Source organism: Phocoena sinus, chromosome 5 (genome assembly GCF_008692025.1).
Source record: "Phocoena sinus isolate mPhoSin1 chromosome 5, mPhoSin1.pri, whole genome shotgun sequence".
NCBI lineage: Eukaryota > Metazoa > Chordata > Mammalia > Artiodactyla > Phocoenidae > Phocoena > Phocoena sinus.
In genome coordinates this window covers 124,899,585-124,921,732 of record NC_045767.1, presented here as the reverse complement: position 1 = coordinate 124,921,732, position 22,148 = coordinate 124,899,585, and positions in this window count along the sequence as shown.

Sequence of the window (22,148 nt, the reverse complement as noted above, 5' to 3'; positions counted from 1 at the left end):
CCTCCACCTCAAGAGTTGTCATGAGGATTAAGTGCGTTAATATTCAAAAAGCACTTAGCCTGGAAGACAGTATTATACAAGTGTTTTTGTAAATAATACAGGAGGTCATTTACTTTTTTTTGTTGTTAACATCTTTATTGGAGTATAATGCTTTACAATGGTGTGTTACTTTCTGCTGTATAACAAAGTGAATCAGCTATATGTGTACATATATCCACATATCCCCTCCCTGTTGAGTCTCCTTCCCACCCTCCCTATCCCACTTCTCTAGGTGGTCACAAAGCATGGAGCTGAGCTCCCTGTGCTATGCGGCTGCTTCCCACTAGCTATCGATCTTATATTTGGTAGTGTATATATGTCAATGCTACTCTCTCACTTCATCCCAGCTTACCCTTCCCTCTCCCCTTGTCCTCAATCCATTCTCTACGTCTGTGTCTTTATTCCTGTCCTGCCCCTAGGTTCTTCAGAACCATTTTTAAAATTCAGATTCCATATATATGTGTTACCATATGGTATTTGTTTTTCTCTTTCTGACTTACTTCACTTTGTATGACAGTCTCTAGGTCCATCCACCTCACTACAAATAACTCAGTTTTGTTTCTTTTTACGGCTGAGTAATATTCCATTGTATATATGTGCCACATCTTCTTTATCCATTCATTTGTTGATGGACACTTAGGTTGTTTCCATGTCCTGGCTATTGTGAATAGAGCTGCAATGAACATTGTGGTACGTGACTCTTTCTGAATTATGGTTTTCTCAGGGTATATGCCCAGTAGTGGGATTGATGGGTTGTAGGGAAGTTCTATTTTTAGTTTTTGAAGGAACCTCCATACTGTTCTCCATAGTGGCTGTAACAATTTACATGCCTACCAACAGTGCATGAGGGTTCCCTTTTCTCCACACCCTTTCCAGCATTTATTGTTTGTAGATTTTTTGATGATGGCCATTCTGACTGGTGTGAGGTGATACCTCATTGTGGTTTTGATTTGCATTTCTCTAATTGTTAGTGATGCTGAACATCCTTTCATGTGTTTGTTGTCAATCTGTATATCTTCTTTGGAGAAATGTCTATTTAGGTCTTCTGCCCATTTTTGGATTGGGTTGTTAGTTTTTTTGATATTGAGCTGCATGAGCTGCTTGTATATTTTGGAGATTAATCCTTTTTCAGTTGCTTTGTTTGTAAATATTTTCTCCCATTCTGAGGGTTGTCTTTTCATCTTGTTTGTGGTTTCCTTTGTGGTCCAAAAGCTTTTAAGTTTCATTAGGTCCCATTTGTTTTTATTTCCATTTCTCTAGGAGGTGGGACAAAAAGGATCTTGCTGTGATTTATATCACAGAGGGTTCTGCCTATGCTTTCCTCTAAGAGTTTTATAGTGTCTGCCCTTACATTTGGGTATTTAACCCATTTTGAGTTTACTTCTGCGTATGGTGTTCTAATTTCGTTCTTTTACATGTGGATGTCCAGTTTTCACAGCACCACTTATTGAAAAGGTGGTCTTTTATCCATTGTATATTCTTGCCTCCTTTATCAAACATGAGGTGACCATATGTGTGTGGGTTTATCTCTGGGCTTTCTATCCTGTTCCATTGATCTATATTTCTGTTTTTGTGCCAGTTGCCATACTGTCTTGATTACTGCAGCTTTGTAATATACTCTGAAGTCAGGAGCCTGATTCCTCCAGCTCCATTTTCCTTTCTCAAGTTTGCTTTGGCTATTCAGCATCTTTTGTGTTTCCATAAAAATTGTGAAATTTTTTATTCTACTTCTGTGAAAAATTCCATTGGTAGTTTGATAGGGATTGCATTGAATCTGTAGATTGCTTTTGGTAGCACAGTCATTTTCACAATGTTGATTCTTCCAATCCAAGAACATGGTGTATCTCTCCATCTGTTTGTATCATCTTTAATTTCTTTCATCAGTGTCTTATAGTTTTCTGCATACAGGTCTTTTGTCTCCTTTGGTAGGTTTATTCCTATGTGTTTTACTCTTTTTGTTGCAGTGGTAAATGGGAGTGTTTCCTTAATTTCTCCTTCTGATTTTTCATCATTAGTGTATAGGAATGCAAGAGATTTCTGTGCATTAATTTTGTATCCTGCAACTTTACCAAATTCATTGAATACCTCTAGTAGTTTTCTGGTAGCATCTTTAAGATTCTCTATGTATAGTATCATGTCATCTGCAAACAGTGACAGTTTTACTTCTTCTTTTCTGATTTGGATTCCTTTAATTTCTTTCTTCTTCTCTGATTGCTGTAGCTAAAAATTCCAAAACTATGTTGAATAATAGTGGTGAGAGTGGGCAACCTTGTCTTATTCTTGATCTTAGTGGAAATGGTTTTAGTTTTTCACCATTGTGAACGAAGTTGGCTGTGGATTTGTCATATATGGCCTTTATTATATTGAGGAAAGTTCCCTCTATTCTTACTTTCTGAGGGGGTTTTATCATAAATGGGTGTTGAATTTTGTCAGAAGCTTTTTGTGCATCTATTGAGATGATCATATGGTTTCACTCCTTCAGTATGTTAATACGGTGTATCACATTGATTGATTTGCGTATATTGAAGAATCCTTGCATTCCTGGGATAAACCCCACTTGATCATGATGTATGATCCTTTTAATGTGCTGTTGGACTCTGTTTGCTAGTATTTTTTTTGACGATTTTTGCGTCTATGTTCATCAACGATATTGGCCTGTAGTTTTCTTTTTTTGTGACATCATGGTCTGGTTTTGGTATCAGGGTGATGGTGGCTTCTTAGAATGAGTTTGGGAGTGTTCCTCCCTCTGCTGTATTTTGGAAGAGTTTGAGAAGGATAGGTGTTAACGCTTCTCTGAATATTTGATAAAATTTGCCTGTGAAGCCATCTGGTCATGGGCTTTTGTTTCTTGGAAGAATTTTAATAACAATTCCAATTTCAGTGCTTGTGATTGGTCTGTTTATATTTTCTATTTTTTCCTGGTTCAGTCTTGGAAGGTTGTGCTTTTCTAAGAATTTGTCCATTTCTTCCAGGTTGTCCAAGTTATTGGCATATAGTTGCTTGTAATTTCTCATGATCCTTTGCATTTCTGCAATGTCAGTTGTTACTTCTCTGTTTTCATTTTTAATTCTATTGATTTGAGTCTTCTCCCTTTTTTTCTTGATGAGTCTGGCTAATGATTTATCAATTGTGTTTTCCTTCTCAAAGAACCAGCTTTTAGTTTTATTGATTTTGCTATTGTTTCCTTCATTTCTTTTCCAATTATTTCTGATCTAATCTTTATGATTTCTTTTCTTCCACTTTCTGGGTTTTTTTTGTTCTTCTTTCTCTAATTCCTTTAGGTACAAAGTTAGCTTGTTTATTGAGATTTTTTTTGTTTTTTGAGGTAGGATTGTATTGCTCTAAACTTCCCTCTTACAACAGCTTTGGCTGCATCCCGTAGGTTTTGGGTTGTCGTGTATTCATTGTCATTTGTTTCTAGGTAATTTTTGATTTCCTCTTTGTTTTCTTTAGTGACTTCTTTGTTATTTAGTAGTGTATTGTTTAGCCTTCATGTGTTTGTATTTTTTGCAGATTTTTTCCTGTAATTTATATCTAGTCTCGCAGTGTTTAGGTCAGAAAAGATACTTGATAAGATTTCAATTTTCATAAATTTACCAAGGCTTGATGTGTGACCCAGGATATGATCTATCCTGGAGAATGTTCCATGAGCAGTTGAGAAGAAAGTGTATTCTGTTTTTTTTGGATGGAACGTCTTATAAATATCAATTAATACCATCTTGTTTAATGTATGATTTAAAGCTTGTGTTTCCTTATTTATTTTCCTTTTGGATGATCTGTCCATTGGTGAAAGTGGGGTGTTAAATTGCCCTACTATTTTTGTGTTATTGTTGATTTTCCATTTTATGGCTGTTAGCATTTGCCTTATGTATTGTACAGAAATATTTACAAGTGTTATATCTTCTTCATGGATTGATCCCTTGATCATTATGTAGTGCCCTTCTTTGTCTCTTCTAATAGTCTTTATTTTAAAGTCTATTTTGTCTGATATGAGAATTGCTACTCCAGCTTCCTTTTGATTTGCATTTGCATGGAATATATATTTTCCATCCCCTCAATTTCCATCTGTATGTGTCCCTAGGTCTGAAGTGGGTGTGTTGTAGACAGCATATATATACAGGTCTTATTGTTGTATCCATTCTGCCAGTCTATGTCTTTTGGTTGGAGCATTTTATCCATTTACATTTAAGGTAGTTTTTGATATGTATGTTCCTATTACCATGATCTTAATTGTTTTGTGTTTGTAGATCTTTCCCTTCTCTTCTTTTTCCCACCTAGAGAAGTTCCTTTAGCACTTTTTGTACAGTTGGTTTGGTGTTGTTGAATTCTCTTAGCTTTTGCTTGTTTGTAAAGGTTTTAGTTTCTCCGTTGAATCTGAATGAGATCCTTGATGGGTAGATTAATCTTGGTTGTAGGTTTTTCTCTTTCATCACTTTAAATATGTTCTGCCACACCCTTCTGAATCGCACAGTTTCTGCTGAGAAATCAGCTGTTAACCTTATGCGGATTCCCTTGCATGTTATTTGTTACTTTTCCCTTTCTGCTTTTGATATTTTTTCTTTGTATTTAATTTTTGATAGTTTGAATAATAGGTGTCTTGGCATGTTTCTTCTTGGATTTCCTGTATGGGACTCTCTACACTCCCTGGACTTGATTATTTCCTTTCCCATCTTAGGGAAGTTTTCAACTATTTAATCTCTTCAAATATTTTCTCAGTCCCTTTTTTCTCTTCTTCTTGGACCTCTATAATTCAAATATTGGTGCATTTAATGTTGCCCCAGAGGTCTCTGAGAGTCTCCTCAATTCTTTTCATTCATTTTTCTTTATTCTGCTCTGTGGTAGTTATTTCCACTATTTTATCTTCCAGGTCACTTATCCTTTCTTCTGCCTCAGTTATTCTGCTTTTGTTTCCTTCTAGAGAATTTTTAATTTCATTTATTGTGTTGTTCATCATTGTTTGTTTGCTCTGCATTTTTTCTAGGTCCTTGTTAAACATTTCTTATATTTTCTCCATTCTATTTCCAAGATTTTGGATCATCTTTAGTATCATTACTCTGAATTCTTTTTCAGGTAGACTGCCTATTTCCTCTTCATTTGTTTGGTCTGGTGGGTTTTTATCTTGCTCCTTCATCTGCTGTGTGTATTTCTTTATCTTCTCATTTTGCTTAACTTACTGTGTTTGGGGTCTCCTTTTCACAGGCTGCAGTCTTGTAGTTCCTGTTGTTTTTGGTGTCTGCCCCCAGTGGGTCTCGTTGTTTCAGTTGGTCGTGTAGGCTTCCTGGTGGAGGGGGCTGGTGCCTGTGTTCTGATGGATGAGGCTGGATCTTGTCTTTCTGGTGAGCATGACCATGTCCGGTGGTGTGTTTTTGGTTGTCTGTGAGCTTATTATGATTTTAGGCATCCTCTCTGCTAATGGGTGGGATTGTGTTCCTGTCTTACTAGTTGTTTGGTATGGGGTGTCCTGCACTGTAGCGTGCTGTTCGTTGAGTGGAGCTGGGTCTTAGCGTTGAGATGGATATCTCGGGGAGAGCTTTCATTGTTTGATATTATGTGGGTCCAGCCAGTCTCTGGTGGTCCAGTATCCTGAACTAGGCTCTCCCATCTAAGAGGCTCAGGGTTGACACCTGGCCAGAGCACGAAGACCCTTCAGCCACACCGCTCGGAAGAAAAGGGAGAAAAAAAAAGAAAGGAAGAAAACAATAAAATGAAGGTATTAAAATAAAAAGAACTTTCAAATTATGAAAAATTAAAAAACAGAAAGGTAATAAAAAATAAAACTTAAAAAAATAGAAAAAAGAAAGAAGCGAGCAACCAAACCAGTAAACAAATCCACCAATGATAATAAGCTCTAAATACTAAACTAAGTTAAACATAAAACCAGAAACAAATTAGATGCAGAAAGCAAATGCCAAGTCTACAGCTGCTCACAAATTTTGCCTGAATTTTGAGATGATTCTTTGTCTATTCAGGTATTCCACAGATGCAGGGTACATCATGTTGATTGTGGAGATTTAATCAGCTGATGCTGAGGCTGCTGGGAGAGTTTTCCCTTTCTCTTCTTTGTTCGCACAGCTCCTGGAGTTCATCTTTGGATTTGGCCCCGCCTCTGCATGTAGGTCACCTGAGGGCATCTGTTCCCTGCCCAGACAGGACGGGGTTAAAGGAGCAGCTGATTAGGGGGCTCTGGCTCACTCAGGCTGGGGGAATGGAGGGGTATGGAATACGGGGCAAGCCTGTGGCAGCAGAGACCAGCATGACATTGCAACAACCTGAGGTGCGCCAGGTGTTCTCCCGGGGAAGTTGTCCCGGGATCATGGGACCCTGGCAGTGGCGGGCTGCACAGGTTCCTGGGAAGGGAGTTGTGGATAGTGACCTGTGCTTGCACACAGGCTTCTGGGTGGTTGTAGCAGCAGCCTTAGCAGTTCATGCCCGTCTCTGGTATCCAGGCTGATAGCTGCAGCTTACACCCATCTCTGGAGCGCGTTTAGGTGGTGCTCTGAATCTCCTCTCCTCGCACACTATGACACAATGGTCTCTTTCCTCTTTGGCAGTTCCAGACTTTTTCCCGGACTCCCTCCCGGCTAGCTCTGGTGCACTAGCCCCCTTCAGGCTGTGTTCACACAGCCAACCCCAGTCCTCTCCCTGGGACCTGACCTCCGAAGCCTGAGCCTCAGCTCCCAGCACCCACCCACCCTGGCGGGTGAGCAGACAAGCCTCTTGGGCTGGTGAGGGCTGGTCGGCACTGATATTCTGTGGGGGAATCTCTCTGCTTTGCCCTCTGCACTGCTGCACTTCGCTCTCCTCTGTGGCTCCAAAGCTTCCCCCCCACCCACTCCCCGTCTCCACTAATGAAGGGGCTTCCTAGTGTGTGGAAACTTTTCCTCCTTCATAGCTCCCTCCTAGAGGTGCAGGTCCCATCCCTATTCTTTTGTCTCTGTTTTTTCTTTTTTCTTTTGCCCTACCCAGGTACGTGGGAAGTTTCTTGCCTTTTGGGAGGTCTGAGGTCTTCTGCCAGCATTCAGTAGGTGTTCTGTAGTTGTTCCACATGTAGGTGTATTTCTGATGTATTTGTGGGGAGGAAGGTGATCTCTGCATCTTACTCCTCTGCCATCTTGAGGGTCCCTCCCAGAATGTCATTTTCTTAACCAGGTCTTCCCTGACCCTGTATTGAAAGTTTTAAACCATCTCTCACCCCACCATTCTGCAACTCTTTCCTGTTTCTTTCTCTCCACTTTTGTACTTACTTCTAACAATTTGCTCATTTATTTTATTTCTTACCACTCTTAATAGACTCTAAGCTCCATGTAAACAGTGATATTTTACTGTTAATTAACTAAAACAGTGTCTGGAATATAGTAGATTATCAATAGTTATTTGTCAAAAAATATATGAAATTAGTGATAATGCCATATTTAAATGAACCTTGAAAATAAATTAAAGACCTTAGACGCATGAATCCTGCCTAGGAATCTTATACTTTGGATTCCATTCTGAGAGTCCTTTAGGGTACAACATGGTGTAATTTGAAATATAACCACTTACATTGTTTAGGCTTTTATTCTGTAAGAACAGGGTCACTGGCTCTCTACCGAGTGACATTTTGGGTTATGTCACCTTAACTATGAAACCCTGCTTGAGATAAATTTCCAATATAACTCGGAGGCAGAGAAGTCAGATTAATGCTATTTGGCTGCATTCTAAATGTCATTGTTTTTATTTCAAAAGGCCAGGAAATAACATTTTAAATACCTGTAGCACCACTATTCAGCATCAACGCGTTCAGCAAAAAAGGCAGAATCTGAACTATCTCTATTCAGTTTTTACCATTTTAGAAATAGAGGCTTTATAGAAATGAAATATCTCTTGACACATAGTAGACACTGGTTTAAAATATTTAGTGAAAGAGAACACATTGATTAAATCTTGTGACTTTATGAAAGCCCACCTTCCCCACAAGAGAAGGGAGAATCAACTTGATGCTTAAGCACTGTAACTGTTGATAAATAAATAAATATAAGTTTAAATAATATATATATGTATTGTTACCTTTTCATGTCTCCCTGAAGATGAATTAACAATTACTACCCACTTAGGAATTATGAATAATTAATAATACATTCTTTTAATTTTTGGATTTTATGTATTTTTTTATACAACAGGTTCTTATAAGTCATCAATTTTATATACATCAGTGTATACATGTCAATCCCAATCACCCAATTCATCATACCACCATCCCCAAATAATACATTCTAATATTAATTTCCTCTCTATCAAAAAGTCATCTAGATGGTGTGCTTGATTATAAACAATGGTAAATAATTTTTTCCTAAATTTAATTTCAATATTTTGTTGGCATTGGTGTTGGGCTGGAAATGAAACACTTTGAATCATTCAAGGAAGCACACTAGGAACTGGCAGCATCTCTTCCAGAAAACTCATTCAATAAATATTTAATCTGATATGTTTCAAAGAGCATTTGATGAAGATTATATTTCACATGTTTATTTAAGAAGAAGCATTTACCTGTAGGGGGATTTGGGATATTTGGATACTAGAACCATTAGCATAAGTGATGAATAATGTAAGTTACAACAGAGAGAAGCATTGTTATTATTCCTATATAATAGTTTATTGTTAAATTGATATTATAGGCTTTTTAGTTATAAAATGTTAAAAAAGAACTTCTAGCCAGAAATGTATAATTAAAAGGTTAATCCTTTAAGAGAATGAAAAAACAAGACTATAGAAAATGTTTGCAAGTCATATGTCTGATAAAGAACATTCAGAATATATAAAGAACTTTCAAAATTCAATAATAAAACAACAAACAACCCACTGAAAAATTTGGCAATCAATTTAAATAGACACTTTTTCAAAAAAAGATTCATAGATGGCAAATAAGTACATGGAAACAATTCTCAGCATCATTAGTCATTAGGGAAATGTAAAATGAAATCACAGCTACTGCCTCACACATATTAGAATGTATAAAATTAAAAAGGTTGACTATATCAAGTGTTGCAAATATTTGAAGCAACTGGAACTTTAATAAACTGCTGGTTGGTATGTAAAATATTCCACTTTTGAAAATAGTTCTGCAATTTCTTACAAAGTTAAACATACACCTATCACATGCTCAGTTATTTCACTGAGTATTTATCAAAGAGAAATGAAAGCTTATTTTCATAAAAAGAATTTTACATGGGTGTTCACAGTAGCTTTATTTGTAATATTCTCAAACTGAAAACCCAAAGTCCATCTAGATAATCAAATTATATGTATCTACATCTTGCATTCTTACTTAGAAATAGAAAGAATGAACTACTAATACATCTAAAAACATGGATGAATTTCACTGAATGATGCCAAGTAAAAGAAGCTCAACAACAAACAGTATACAGTGTATGATTCCATATATACAAAATTCTACAAAATGGAAACTAACCTCTAGAGACAGAAAGCAAATGAGTTGTTGCTTGGGGGATGAAACAGCAGGGAAAGTACAGAATGAGGAATTATAAAGGGGCACAGGAAAATTTGGTTGGAGATGAATATTTGCTACCTTGACTGTGTTGACTGCTTTACAGGTATATGCAAATGTCAGAACTTATCAAATTGTATACTTTAAACACACGTTGTATGCCAATTATATACCATATAGCTGTTTGAGAAAACATACTCACTGAAAAGAAGTAAATGTTTCATTTATATGATCATCATGGATAAATCTGTGCCTCAAAGAATCTATATCACCCTCTGTAATCAGAACTGTGGGAGATCAGCAAGAGGCAGGAAGCTCAGACCCTGCTGTGAAGAAGTGCCTGATCTAGAGGAGAAGGGTTTCATTTGTGGACCAATTAAAGGAAGCTGTGGTGCCTACAGACCAGAGTAGGCCATCCTAGCCCCAAGGCTAATTCTCCCACCAGTTGCCCATTTTTATTTTGGAAAATTTCGATTCTGCTAAGAGTTTAAAGGCCAGTAAAATAATTACTTATATACTCATCAAAAAATAATAACTTAAGTGTTTAATTATTTGTACTTCAATAAGGCTTAGTATTTTGATATACCCATCCATCAAACCATTAAGTACAGAGGAAAGAAGAAGAAAGTCCACTTTTTACAGCATTTATTCAATTGAATTCAACTTTACAACTGACAAAGATCATTAAAATTTTTAAATGTAGAGGTGTATATAGATAAAATGTAGAAGCCAACTCATTTGATAAATATTTAGTAATAGGAACTGACTGATAAGAAGTTGCAAAACAGCCGTAAAGACGTTTAAGTATTGATTATCAATTATCTTGGTTTATGCAATGAAAAAACAGTTATTTTTTCCATATCAGTTCTTCTATACCAGTATATGCATCATAATAAAAAAGCCTCATCACAATATTTATAGACCAATCTTTTTGGTAATCTACAAGGTATAGCAATAGAGATAATTATAATTTTATTAGCCTCTCCTAGTTCTGAAGCTATGATGTTAGATGAAAAATAGGCCAGATATGTTAATGTATAATTACAGTTAAAAAAAAACCACAAAGCATAATATGCTATATGCTCTGACTATAAATGAAAAGAGTCAAATCTAAATATACTTGTGTCTTTATTCAAGGTTTGAATTTTACTTATAAATTTAAACAAAGAAATGAAGACAAATAATTTTTGATAAGTAGAGGAAAATAAAAACCATCAATATATATAACTATTCCAAAAATACACTTAGCAAATACTTAAATTTGCTGCATGTAGACTAGTGTGAGAATGTGAAATTCCTGGGGTCTGTAGTCTTAGAAGGACCTCAAAACTTTCATGGGTTTTTACCTCCAGAAATACCACCACGTTCTCATGGTGACTATCCAAAAAGGATCCCCTCATGGCTCTGACAGTAAGAAGGGGAGAGTAATCATTGCAAAATATTCCTAGAAAGTTCTCCACAACCCATTTCTGTTCTCCAGGGGAACAGACTTTGTCAGAGACTTATCCTAGCTGGGGTAAAGGCATTCTTCCCCCTCCAGATCTCTCTGACGTTCACCTAAAGGGTGAAAAAATAATATAACCACTGGAGAAAAGCTTGTGAAAGTTACAAGCCAGAGACACAAGCCCATTATTTAAAGACTGAGACTTAAAGAGAACCTTAAGATATTAGAAGGCTTCCTATCCTCTACACATTACTTCTGTATCAACAGGGCTCCAGTATGACAGCAGTGGATTTTAGCTGAAACAGTTACAAGAAACAGGCTCTCCATAAGAAGTACTTAAACCCAAGGTCAAGAGAAGAGTCAAAATAAGAACACTAAAGGAATACAAATACAAAGTGTCTGGAACCTAGTTAAGGCAAACATTAGACACAGCCCGACTCCCAGCCAGATTAACATAAATACTCACACTAAAACCCTATTTACCTCATTTGCTATTAGTGAATACAGGTCCAGGTTTCAATAAAAATATTACAAGACATGTTGAAAAACAAGCTAAAACAGTCTGAAGAGATAAAGTAGTCATCAGAATTAGACTCAGGTATGTCACAGATGATGGAATTAGAAGGTAGGCAATTTAAAACAACTATGATTAATAAGTTAAAGGCTTTAATGGAAAAAGTAGACAACATGCAATAATACGTGGATAATGTAAGGAGAAAGATGGAAATGTTCAAGAGAAAATTCTATAAATCAAAAACACTGTACTAGAAATGGATAATGCCTTTAATGGGCTCATTAGTAGAGAAGGCACAGCTGAGGAAAAAAATCAGTGAGCTGATGAAAAGTCAATAGAAACTTTGAAAACTGAAATGCAAAGGGAAAAAAATAATTAAAAATCAAAGCTGAGCATTCAAGAACTGTGGACAATTTTGAAAATCTGTAACATACACATAATTAGAAGACCAGATGGAGAAGAAAGAGAAGATAGAAAATAATTATCTGATGTAATAATGAGTGAGAAATTTCCAAAAGTAATGACAGATACCAAACCACAGGTCAAGGAAGCTCAGAATAAATACCAAAAAACGACATCTGGACATATCATATTCAAATTGTGGAAAACCAAAGAAAAGTAGAAAATCTTGAAAGAAGCCAGGGAAGTGGGGGGAGGGGTGGTATAGAGACCTTACCTATATCGGAATAAGGAAAAGAATTACAGAAACCTTTTTATTGGAAAACATGCAAGCAATAAGAAAATGGAGTGAAATGTTTAAGGTGTTGAAAGAAAAAAAACACAACCAACCGAGAATTGTAAATTCAACATAGAATTACACTTCAAAGTGAAGGAGATGACCAGTTTCCAGTTCCACATGTAAGGAAGCTGCAAGTCATCACTTTATCTTAACAACAAGTAAAAAGCTGAGCAGACTGAAATATCAACAGCTCTTCTTGGATTCCTAAGAGAGGCTGTGTCCCCAGCAAGAGAGAGACAGGTGAATACAGAGAGTCATGGTTTACCTGAGCAGGGATTCATGAGTGGACATCTCCAGGGGAACCAATGCTGGAGTAGGAAAACCTGAACTATGATGACAAATTGCCAGAAGCTCAATGTGGACAACTCTAAGAGTTAAAAACTCCAGGGTGAATCCAGCCACTGGAGAGCCACTGCAACTTTGTGAGATTTACCTCTAGAGCTCGGCCAGGTTCTCACAGTAAATAGTGGAGAAATATCCCTTTGGGCTTCCTACAGGAGGAGTGGAAAAGGAACAATTTTGAAATATGCCAGAGGACTCTCACAGTGCCTACCCTTAGGAAAAACAAGTTCACCAGAGGCTAACCTAGTGCAGTATTGTCAGAGCCTAACTGACCTAGGGAAAGGAAGTATCCAACTCTAGTCAGCTCTAGCCTTGCAAGTGGGAGAAAGGAAATACTCAATTCTAGCCCAATCCAAATAACCTCTCTCACCAAAGGAGGGAGAAAAAAACGGAGAAACACATGTGTCAAGTTCAAAGTCCAGAGGCATAGGCTCACTAAAGAATTGAGAATGAAGTAATGTTGGATTATATCCCAATGTATAAAACAAATATACATGAACTTATGCAGATATAAATAAATAAATAGGGGAGAATATACAAACCTTCTGTGCAGAAGAATTCCAAATAAATCATATAGATACTCTGCCCTCAATTAGGTGAAGCACAACTCCTCACTTTTAACAGATTTTAACAGGAAATCTGCTAAAATGACTTTGGCTAGATGAATAGTTCACATTTTTCAATGGTGAAAAAAATAGGGGTAATAACAGGGGATCACAAATTAGCAGAAATCTTTGAGTCCCTGAGCTATTTCCTAATATTACTCAGCCATAAAAAGAAACTAAACTGACTTATTTGTAGTGAGGTGGATGGACCTAGAGTCTGTCCTACAGAGTCAAGTAAGTCAGAAAGAGAAAAACAAATACCGTATGCTAACACATATATATGGAATCTAAAAAAAAAAAAAAGGTTCTGAAGAATCTAGGGGCAGGGCAGGAATAAAGACACAGGTGCAGAGAATGGACTTGAGGACATGGGGAGGGGGAAGGGTAAACTGAGACGAAGTGAGAGAGTGGCATGGATATATATACACTACCAAATGTAAAATAGACAGCTAGTGGGAAGCAGCCGCATAGCACAGGGAGATCAGCTCGGTGCTCTGTGACCACCTAGAGGGGTGGGATAGGGAGGGTGGGAGGGAGACACAAGAGGGAGGGCATATGGGGATATAAGTATATGTGCAACTGATTCACTTTGTTATACAGCAGAAACTAACACACCATTGTAAAGCAATTATACTCCAATAAAGATGTTAAAAAAATGAAGTATTATATTTTATGCATTTGAAGGTTCCTAAGGATTTTACTGTATTTTAGTATTTGATATGAACTGGAAGATAAATTAACTATTCCCATAACAATATATGTAAATGTGTTAATGGATTATTCTCTAATAGAGTTTTAAGATTTCTCATTCCCAGGTAATTATTTTTAAAATTTGCTTTTAAACCTAATTTTAGTATAGGATGTCAGGTAGCATTACCTACAGGAAGAGCAACACAGTATGAGCAAAGTTACACCATTTGCCAAAGTGAATATAAAATTTGTTATCTATATTTTTCATTTCATGAGGTAAATGGGAAGGTGGTATCCACAGGAAATAGCTAACTACTATTTTTCATAAATAAATGGAAACACAAGTATTTTTCTATTTCCTTTGAAATTAGAGCAATAGACATATTAAAAGAATGCCTTTGGTCCTTTATATTTTATTCAACTAATTTACACTAAGTCAATACATACAAACTAAGTTAACTCTTTTTAATCTTTAATTGCTTATTTGATTTTGAATTACATATAGTGAATCTGGATGAATGTTTAAAAACATTTTCTCTTTCCTAGAATAAATTTGCTTATATATTAATAATGATACGTTAATAAAATAACAACCATGCCATGACAAAGGCTATTCTGAATTAGTAGTTCAGTCTCATCTCCTGATTGACAAGATTGCCAAATGGGAATAACTGGGTACCACTCAAAGATTTTCTTCAGTAAATGAACTAAACAGAAGTTTCTCACCTTGATAACTGGACCCCAATGACCCACATTTAGGCATTTCCAGTATCTGTGATTGTTGACATTTCTTTCATTTGTTCTCAAATCTCTCACACATTCACTCTTGTGGACATGGCCAAGCATTCATGAGAGGGCTGGCATCTGGAAACAGAGGGAAGCACTTTAGGTCTGAACTGAGTAGAAGTTAAGGAAAGCTCAGTTGAATTTGTGTATTTATTCTCCAAAGCCCTGAAACAGCTCAATTTTAAATATCAAATAAATACCCTTACTTTATATTTCCCACACGCTTGAAGGTTGAAAATAGTGCTTCGCATCAGAAGTCTGATTTCCATGTCACCCTGTCAAATAGTTGTTGCCTTCAGCTATAAAAGTGCTGCAGTCTTGGGAGTGCCATGCCCAAGTTTAACTGACTTCAAAGAACATCCACTCAATGAAATGAAGCCTTGCGTTGGAAGGAGGTTGTCCCAAGGCAAATCAATAAGGTCAATTTAGGGGCTCTAACTTTGAGAGGAAGTTTCTTCTAGTATATTCTCTCATGCATCCAAAAGCTTTTCACTTTTTTTGTGAAAATTCTAAGTCCATATTATTCCTTTCTTGCTTTGTGTAACTATAATTTAGGTGGTTAATTTAAGTGCACCGTGTGGCTCACTTTAAATGAGAACCACTGAAATCCACTTTAAGGAAGAATTTCTTTAAAATGATTGATCTCCAAAATGTTTATTGTTGTGATAAGAGTAATGTTTATTTTCAATAAGTTTGGAGTAAGTCATTATAAAATACAGATGTTTTCCCCCATAGTAGGCTATAGTTTCCCAAGAAATACATCTCATATTAATATGATATTTTCAATTTTCATCATGACAAAAATCTCTTATGATGGATTTCTGGTTCTGATGGATCTTTAAATATTCACATCGTTGTATACAAATCAGTGGCTCAAACTATTTGGATGCAAAAAAGACTTGTAAATTTTAAGTAAAAGGTTATTTCGATATGAAGTGATTTTTTTTTTTTTTGCGGTACGCGGGCCTCTCACTGTTGTGAGAGCCTCTCCCGCGGTACGCGGGCCTCTCCCGTTCTCTCCCGTTGCAGAGCACAGGCTCCGGACGCACAGGCTCAGCGGCCATGGCTCACGGGCCCAGCCGCTCCGTGGCATGTGGGATCTTCCCGGACCGGGGCACGAACCAGTGTCGCCCGCATCGGCAGGCGGACTCTCAACCACTGCGCCACCAGGGAAGCCCTATGAAATGATTTTGCTAATACAAAGTTTAGCAGTTGTGAGAGGCTCATTAGGAGCTGTTAAATGCTAATACTGATTACTCTCCATATATAGCCTATATTCATGTTGGAGATTTTGATTAACATATACTATTTCAACAAGAAGTCTTATCATATGGTCATCACATATATTTATAAGACATTTAAGGAAAGAAAACCTTTAATTCCCAAACGTCCTTGCAGTTCTTCAAAGCCAAATTATTATTCTGAGATAGTAGACTTCTTTAAAGGAACATTACAATGAAATGCTCCTTGCAATGAAAGTAGTACTTTCTACTTAGGATGTAGTGTTTTGCCCTTAAAGCATAGGTCTTAGTTATAAAATAAGGACAAGCTTGGCAGTGAGGATACCAGTTTACAGTGCAACTGAGCTTTCCCCTGCTTTGTTGTCATATTTGATTTCTTCAAACAAATGAGTTATTGGTAAACACATTGTATTAAACACATGTCAATTGATGTGGTCCCTGGTGACTTACAAAGCTCATAGGATTTTGAATAATTTGACTGCTGGCTTTGTGAAGAAGCCATCCTCATTGCCTATGGGGTTGGGTATCAGAAACACTTGTAGCAATCACATCAAATTTGGTTTTGTTTTCTAAAGATAACAATTCCAATAATTACTAGATTTTAATGCTGTATTAAAAACTATCATATCTAAAGAGGAAGTCATCTCTATCACTCCTCAGAGATGCCCATCATCACTGAGGTGGGACTATTCTCTTCTGATAAGGGAAGTTATGGTCTTTGTTTCAACCATTTGTTTTCCACACACTGATAGCCTTGCCCAGGGCATGAAACTTCTAAGCTCTGTGCACTGAGTCTCCTATTTCTTCATCCTTGTGAGCTGATTCTTGCATGGGTCTAGTCAGTCTAGATGGCAACTGTCTCCCTTACTGGGACAATGACTGGTCTGTGCACAGAGAGGGTATTAGTTGCTTGGGATGTCATAACAAACTGTATGTGCCACAAACTGGATGGCTTAAAACAACAAAAATGTAGTGTCTCACAGTGCTGGAGGCTAGAAGTCTGAACTCAAGATGCTGGCAGAGCTTAGCTCCCTCTGAAACTCAGGACAGAATCTTTCCTTACTTCCTAAATTCTGATACTGGCTGACAGTCCTTGGCATTCCTGGGCTTGTAGTTATATCCATCCAGTCTCTGCTTCTGCTATCACATGGCCATCTTTACACCATCTTCTCTCTGTGTGGGTCTGTTTAAATTTCCCTTTTTCATAAGGACATGAGTCATAGTGGATTAGGATCCACCTTAATTGCCTTATCTTAGCTTGATTAAATCTGCAAAGACTATATTTCCAGATAAGGACACATTTTGAGTTATTGCGGGTTAGGACTTCAACATATCTTCTTTTGAAGAAGAGTACAATTCAAAACATACCAGAGGGCTTCCCTGGTGGCACAGTGGTTGAGAGTCCGCCTGCCAATGCCGGGGGGACACGGGTTCATGCCCCGGTCTGGGAGGATTCCGCATGCTGCGGAGCGGCTGGGTCCAGTGAGCTATGGCCGCTGAGCCTGCGCGTCCGGAGCCTGTGCTCCACAACGGGAGAGGCCACAACAGTGAGAGGCCCGCATACCGCAAAAAAAAACAAACAAAAAAAGCAAACAAAAAAACCATACCAGAGAACATAGTTTGCTTATTTAAAAAAAATTATTTTCAGAGGTGAGGAGTGTACTCCTAGACATAAAGAGCAGAAAGAAGAAATTTTTGTTTGTTGTTTATATGTTTTGTTTGGTTAGGAGACTTTATAGTGTCTTTAGTTTGCACTATTTACATCCATTTAAGTCTACATTGTTTGGTATATGGTTTGGCAAATAATAATAATTCTAGTCATTATTATAAGACACACCATTGATTATTGAATTCCCATCATAATACATGTCATGAAATCAGCAAAGCACCTGCTACTGGCTAGATCCCTGGGGACATTTAAATAGGACAGGTAGTCAAAACAGTCAGGCTTTAAGATTTCTTTCCCTATCATTTTCTTTATATATATCTCAAACATTCAGTCTTTAAAGTATGTTTCTTCCTTACTCATTTCACCTCTGCCTTCTGTGCTTTTTACCAAGTCCCAGAGTTTTGAACTGTGTTGATTTTTCCAGGAAACAACAGAAAAGCATTTTACTTTACAATAGCATCTGTCAAAGAATGGATGTGTTGTTTTTGCCTTCCATTGGGCCATCTCTGCTTCACTGATATCTGAACATATTTTGCTGTTACCGAACAGTACCTGCACACAGAGTAATGTTTTCAGGTACCAGAAAGTGTCATTGATTTACTTGTGGCAATATAGGATTCCTTGATTAAGAGTTTGAGAAATCCCCATTGAAGCTGCATAATAAATCAATCTTTTACTGGAAAAGCCTGAGAGGAAGGGTAAGTGAAGATGCTATACATTAATACCTGGGGGAGACTTACTAACCTCTGTTCTCTGGTGATCAATCACCTTGGCTGGGTTGCACTGACAATGTCTGGAAGTCATCTGGTTAATGAGACAGCACTGGGAGAGTCCTTTCCAGTATTCCATTGTATCAGTCCATCATTAACACCCATTTTAGACACCAAGATCCATTTGCTACTTTTAAAAGAAAATCCTGTGAAATATAACCAGAGCAGATTAATGATTATAAATGGATTACATAAAAAACAATTAAGAAAAATATGACATTGCTCTTAGAGTGCCTTCAGTGGGAAGAATTATAACAAAGGTGGTTTGAGGTTTTATTTGTTTTTTTCCCCAGAATCTCTCTTGAATACACAATTTTATTATGCCATAGGATAGGAAAATAACGAAACTGGATCAACAGTGGAGATATCAACATTTGATTGAGATTGTAGACATTGTTGCTAAAATGTTGATATCCAGAACATGGCTGTTTGGAAATTATCTCAGGAATATGTGTGCTTCAGAAACATGGAAAAATGAACTTCAAAAGAGAAAAAGGAAAATATTTCTCTTGCACAGTTATTTTCCTTCTTTCAGGAACCTTTGGCTATTAGCTGCAGTTATGGATTAAAATGCGTACCTTTCATTTTTCTTCTGAGAAAACAAAAGTGGAGAAGGAGTTGGGCCCAATGCTCATTTAGATTTTGTTTTTAATCTCTGATAGATGAAGCAAATCACTTCATTTCTGTCATATAAATAGGAGACATCGTTCATCTTTATATCCTCAGCAACTAGTAAGTAGATGCTCAAAAACTGTTTCTAAATAGTTTTTTCATTGTTTTCTTCATTACTATTTAAAATGATTCAAATCTCATACAAAATTGATATTAGTCTTTCTAAAGAAGAAAACATCTTTAATTTTTACCCAATATTATCCATTTTTTCTGTGATAATGAAGTATAAGTACATATCCTATATAAATGTACATTTATATATAACTGACAGGCTAATAAAAAATACTGAAGACTTCTACAGCTATTAATTATGCATTTTTGTCACAGTTTTCTGCTAATTTTCATTTTTTCCTTCTTTTCAAAGTACTCAGATAACATATTTTAAAATGCCTGGTTCTATATTATATTTATCTGTTTATAAATCTACCCCTCCAACATAATTTAAGTTTCCAGAGATCACTGATGCTATCATGCTCATTTAAATAGAAGTGATTTGGAACAATCATAATTCATATATGATAACATTTTTTGCACATCAAAATGGTTTATAAAAGATAGCTTAATTCATAGTTTTAGCAACTTTTACTGCACTTAAAATATTTTTACAGAGGCTTCTGTTTTAGAGATATCATTTACTTATAATTAATAAGTCATGAATGAACCTTAAGTTTCATAACTTTGAGTTCTTAAGAGAAGCCTTCTGGGGACTTCCCTGGTGATCCAATGGTTAAGAATCCATCTTCTAATGCAGGGGATGTGGGTTCGATCCCTGGTTGGGTAACTAAGATCCCACAAGCCACGGGGCAACTAAGCCCACGTGCCACAACTAGAGAGAAACCCACATGCTGCAATGAAGAGCCCACGTGCCACAATGAAATATCCGGCGTGTGGCAACTAAGACCCAAAGCAGCCAAAAATAAATTAATAAATATTTTTTTAAAAAAAGAGAAGCCTTCTGAAAATGTTTTCTACTTGAAGATAAGGAGTAAATTGTTTTTTTTAATTTATTAAGCTTGTTATTTTTGTGTATGGACTTTAAATTTCTGTATACATTGCTTAACCTAAAACTGACCTAATAATCCTATAAGTCACATGATCCCTGTAGCAGGATCGGTTTGTCCAAAAGTGGCTGCACCAATATCAACCATCACACAGGTCCTCTTGCCATGTGACTCTGCCACTCCCGCATCAAGTGGTAAACTCACATCACCTTCCCCTTGCATCTGGTGTGGCTTTCCTAACTCAGTTATAGCAGTAGAAAGTGGTGAAAAAAGTGATGCAGCATGCTTTCCAAGGCTAGGTAAGAGGAAGTCTTGCAGTCCTGCTTCAGTCTTTTGGAATCCTCATTTTTCCCTTTGGGGATGCTTCCTCTCAGAATTCCCCCAGCTGCTTTGAAAAACCTCAGTCACATGGAGGAAGGGGGAGGTATTACAGTCAACAGTCTCAGCTGAGCCCACTTCCATGTTATGGCAGCACAGGCATCAGACATGTCAGTGAAAAAGCCTCCAGATGACACTGATCTCTAGTTATCTGAGACAGCAGACATCCCCAGATGTTTCAGTTTGCAGCTAAGGTCCCAAACATTGTAGAGCAGAGATAAGCCAACCCACTGAGTCTTTGCTGAACTCCTGACTCACACAATGTATTTTTGTGTGATACTGCTATATTTGGGTGATTTATTACACATTATTTGAGAATTGGAATACTCTTGAATAATTGATATTCTCAAATACCTACTTCTGTATAATATTAAATATAATTTAATGGACTATTTTTACAGTCATGTGTGAGATCTCTCAATATATTAAAAACAAAATGTTGGCTACATACTATCATAGATCATATGTAAAAAATAACTTAAAATGGGAAATACAGTGCCATCTCATTATGACCATATTAAACAAAATAAATCATAATTAGATAAATGAATTCCCAGGACATATGACATGGCTTTTTATGAAAAATAATACTAAATATATAATCTGAACTCAAGTCATTTAAAATCTTAAACCCTCATAGCTAATTAAAATAATGAGTAGCATATTATAATAAAAATAACAGCTTTATATTTATTAAAGCATGCTTTCTTTTGATTTTCTATATTATCTAGTTTATTTACTTATTTACTTATATAAAGACTGGTATACTTAATGCACTATTGAGGTTTTCTCAAGAAATTAAAGCTTCTCTCCCTACTATATTTCAGTTGTGTTTCCTTTAATTCAGAGAGGTCCAGAGTAATTTTTATTCTTAAGTATGATGCTATAGATTGTGAGAAGTCTGATCACATAACTATTTTTATTCAAAATACATATGAATCTTGGCAGAAAGCAATAACAACAGTAAATATTTAAATAGTGTAGCTTATTAGCTAGGCATCTTTCCAAGTGTTTAGAGATCTTTACAAGATCCCTATAATAATAGGGATACCATAATACGCTACTCTTTTTATCCTTATTTTTTACAGAGGAGGAACGTGAGGTGTATAGTTTACCTCAGTTCACTCAACTAGTAAGTGTTGGAGCTGGGATTTAAATCCAAACCATCCGGCTCCAGAGACTGAGCTCTTAAGCTCTACACTCTGTTGACTCTGTAGAGGTAGAAAAGTAAAGTAAGAAATGAGTTGGTTAGAATTTAATGGACACCTCAGTTAAAATGCAGTTAGAATGATTATAGATTCTCTTGCAATCATTTTAGCTTAGATATTATGCTATACCTTAAAAATTCAACAACTGAACTGATTTAAGGTAAAAAGAAATTGAAGCCAGTGGGCATCTTGTTTATATAAAAGAAAACTGAAATTCCATTTTGTTTTTATGACTTTATACAAATCCTACTTAATATAGTGAAGAATAGAATTAATGTTACATTGCAAGGGACAAAGCAAACCAGGAGACAGAGGCATCCAGTTCAGCATCCAAATGAGAGGCAGCTGTGCTTTGGAAACATCTGCATGTAGCACCATGACCTGCCTGATACACAACAATTCAAGGCCTGATAACGTGCACACCTGTAATTTCTTTCTAACTGGTCCACTCCACATGCACTTCACCTTGTACACACAGCTTCAATAATTACTGCTTTGTCAACATGTGAAATCTTCATGAAAAGGTTTAAAATAATTGCAATCTGTTAATAGGACTCCTCTTTATC